Genomic DNA, 4,058 nt, shown 5'->3' with positions numbered 1-4,058 from the left:
AGACATATGTCCATTTGTATCCTTCGCATGAGTCCATGATTTCCAATTTGTTAGATACGAACGGTTTTGACCAAAAAAACATTGCCAGGAAGGAGCGAAAAAAAATTATAGTCCAAATAAACTATAGTCATAACCCGTGTGTGGGTCCAAAAACAGATTTCCCAATAAATAACCCGAGCAAGTGCATAATGACGTTATGAGATCCCCTAAGAATTCACATTTTGAGGGAAACAAAATAATTAGTGAACAAAAATTCAGCAAACATGTGACGCCCGAATAGTTAAGCTACAGTAACCCTCTGCTAATGATGTCATGTCACCTCGATTGATGTTGCTAATCTCGCGTTAGTTCGAAACCGATTCAAATTCAATTTCAAAATCAAGCAAACAATAAATTTTTTCAAATATTAAAACTAAAATGTTCATCATGTAGCAAATAATCCCTAACTAATTTTGGTGGTGAAACCGACCTTTTTCAAAATGTTTAAATGCCCTAATCTAAATAAAAACAGTGGCTAAAATAACAATTTAATTGCTTTTTAAATTATATAAATATTTAACTAACTTGTTTTGGGTCCAAACCAGGTTTGGCAGTGGCCTATATTAATGATACTAATTTAGGTGCTAACTTGGTATTTTATAAAACTGAAAGTAATGAACTATAATAGGAAACAGAGAAGAGAAAATAATAAATAAAAACAAAGACAAAAAAAGGAAAAAGGGGAGAAGCACCCCTCTGGTCCAACTGGCCCAGGTGGCCAACGGACCCACCTGGCCCAACCGGCCTCCCCCACTGCCCCGCTTAACTCCCCTCCCACCGAACCGAACCCTAGCCCACTCCCCACTTCGCCCCCCACTCGTCCCACTCTCTCTGCCTCCTCCCGATCTGGATCGGGGGGAGCCGACCCGACGCCGCCCCGCTATCGTCGCCGATGCCCGCTGCCCGGAGCTGAGCCTCCGCCTCGGCCACCTCACCGGACTGCCTCCTTCACGTCGCCGTCGTCCCCGACCTCCTTCCCGTGCCCCGCTGCCATTTATCCTACGGCCACCGTGAGCGCCCCTTCCCCTCCTCTCTCCCTCGCGCCTGCACGCCGCGCGCTTTCGCCGTGGCTCGTTCGGCCGCCGCCCCTGCTGCTGCTTGGCTTTACCTGCTGTCGCGCATGCGCACCTGGCCCCGCGACCTGCGCGCCCATGCCTCGCCAGCTCCACCCGCCGCCGCCGCTGCTTGCCCTGCTCGCGTCGCTCCTCACCTCCGTCGCCCACTGCTCCCCTGCAGGCACGCCGCCCTGCCTGCGCCCCGGCCTCGCCTCGTCCGCCCTGACGCACCGTCCCGGCCTCCCGACACCGCCCGCATCACCACATCCTCGCCCCGTCGTGGCCTTGCCGCTCCCACGCCTGCGCCGCGCCGCCGTCCCCCCTCGCCGTTGCCCCGACTGGCCGTGCCTAGTCCGGGCGTCCGCACCCGCGCGCCCGCTAGCGCCCGTCCTAGAACGAAAAAAAGAGAATAACAATGTTAGAATAAATAAATTATTAATTAATTAATGATTTAATTAAGTTAATTAATCCTGTTTGACCAATCTAATTAAAATAAATTATCCTAATCACTTAGTTAGTCTAATTAACCCGGTTTAGTTAACCTGAGTCTATGACGAGTGGGACCCACACGCCAGTTTGACCCAGTCAACGCCCTGTTGACTGATGACGTCAGCATATACTATTCTGGATAATGTTGATTTAAAATAATTAAATAAATTCTGAAAATGATTTAAATCATTGAAAATTAATATAAAATAAACCGTACCTCGGATGGAAAACTTTGTACATGAAAGTTGCTCAAAACGACGAGACGAATCCGAATACGCAACACGTTCGTCGGCCACACATCCCTAGCATAGCAAACACGCAACTTTCCCCCTCTGGTTCATCTGTCCGAAAACGCGAAACACTGGGAATACTTTCCCGAATGTTTTCCCCCTTTGCCGGCATCACCTACTACCGCGTTAGGGCACACCTAACACCACTCGTTGTCTTGTCATGCATTGTCATGCATATGTTTGCATTGTATTTATTGTTTCTTCCCCCTTTACTCTCGCTAGACATCGAGATCGACGCCGGTGCTACCGAGTATGACTACGGTGTTGACGACCCCTCCTTCTCGGCTGAGCTTCCAGGCAAGCCCCCCCCTTGATCACCAAATGTCGCCTATTCGTTCTCTCTACTGTTTGCATTAGAGTAGTGTAGCATGTTACTGCTTTCGGTTAATCCTATTCTGCTGCATAGCCTGTCATTGTTGCTACAATTGTTGCCCTTACTTGCAATCCTAAATGCTTAGTATAGGATGCTAGTATTCCATCAGTGGCCCTACATTCTTGTCCATCTGCCATGCTATACTACTGGGTCGTGATCACTCGGGAGGTGATCACGGGTATATACTTATATACATAATGTATGCTACATGTGGTGACTAAAGTCGGGTCGGCTCATTAAGTACCCGCGGTTGATTCACGGATTGGGAGCTGAAAGGACATACTTTCCCGACGACCCTCTATGTGGATCTTTGTGGCGGAGCGACAGGGACCACCTAGGAGAGAGGTGGGCCTGGCCCTGGTGGGCGTCCGCGGTTACATCAATTAACACGCTTAACGAGATCTTGGTATTTGATCTGAGTCTGGCCACTGGCCTATACGCACTAACCAACTACGCGGGAACAGTTATGGGCACTCGACGTCGTGGTATTAGACGAAGCCTTCTTGAAGTCAGCGACTGAGCGGCGCGCGCCGGATTGGACTGGAACGCCTGCTCTTGTATTAGGGAGGCTAGGTCTGCTTATCGGCCGCATACGCAACGTGCAGGTGTGCAATGGGCGATGGGCCCAGACCCCTGCGCGCATAGGATTTAGACCGGCGTGCTGACCTCTCTGTTGTGCTTAGGTGGGGCTGCGACGTGTTGACCTTCCGAGGCTGAGCATGACTTAGGAAAGTGTCTGGCCAAAGGGGATCGAGCGTGTTGGGTAATGTGGTGCACCCCTGCAGGGAAGCTTATCTATTCGAATAGCCGTGATCCTCGGTAACAGGATGACCCGGAGTTGTACCTTGACCTTATGACAACTAGAACCGGATACTTAATAAAACACACCGTTCCAAGTACTAGATACAACACGTTGATCACTCTCACACAGGGCGACGAGGGGAGGATCGCCGGGTAGGATTATGCTATGCGATGATACTTGGTGAACTTACCATCTACTATCTTCTACATGCTGCAAGATGGAGGCTGCCACAAGCATAGTCTTCGACAGGACTAGCTATCCCCCTCTTATTCTGGCATTCTGCAGTTCAGTCCACCGATATTGCCCCTTTACACAGATACCCATGCATATGTAGTGTAGATCCTTGCTTGCGAGTACTTTGGATGAGTACTCATGATTGCTTTGCTCCCCCTTCCCCCCTTTCCTTTCTTCTCGTCTGTCGCAACCAGATGCTGGAGCCTAGGAGCCAGACGCCACCATCGACGACGACTCCTACTACACCGCGGGTGCCTACTACTACGTGCAGGCCACCGCCGACGACCAGGAGTAGTTTAGGAGGATCCCAGGCAGGAGGCCCGCGCCTCTTTCGATCTGTATCCCAGTTTGTGCTAGCCATCTTATGGCAACTTGTTTAACTTATGTCTATACTCAGATATTGTTGCTTCTGCTGACTCGTCTATGATCGAGCACTTGTATTCGAGCCCTCGAGGCCCCTGGCTTGTATTATGATGCTTGTATGACTTATTTTATTTTAGAGTTGTGTTGTGATATCTTCCCGTTAGTCCTTGATTTTGATCATACATGTTTGCGTGTATGATTAGTGTACGATTGAATCGGGGGCGTCACAAGTTGGTATCAAAGCCGACTGCCTGTAGGAATCCCCCTTCCAAACTCCTTGGCCGAAGTTGAGTCTAGTCATTGAAAAAGTTTTACTAACATGGTTGTGTGGCTTACGGGCCCACGTCACCATTGGGTGGTATTAGGATCTTTTATTCCTCCACTATACTCTGGGACTCTGATCTCTCTTCTAC

The sequence above is a fragment of the Triticum aestivum genome, chromosome 6D, assembly GCF_018294505.1.
Source record: "Triticum aestivum cultivar Chinese Spring chromosome 6D, IWGSC CS RefSeq v2.1, whole genome shotgun sequence".
In the NCBI taxonomy this organism is placed as follows: Eukaryota; Viridiplantae; Streptophyta; class Magnoliopsida; order Poales; family Poaceae; genus Triticum; species Triticum aestivum.
Note: the sequence above shows the minus strand (reverse complement) of the source record.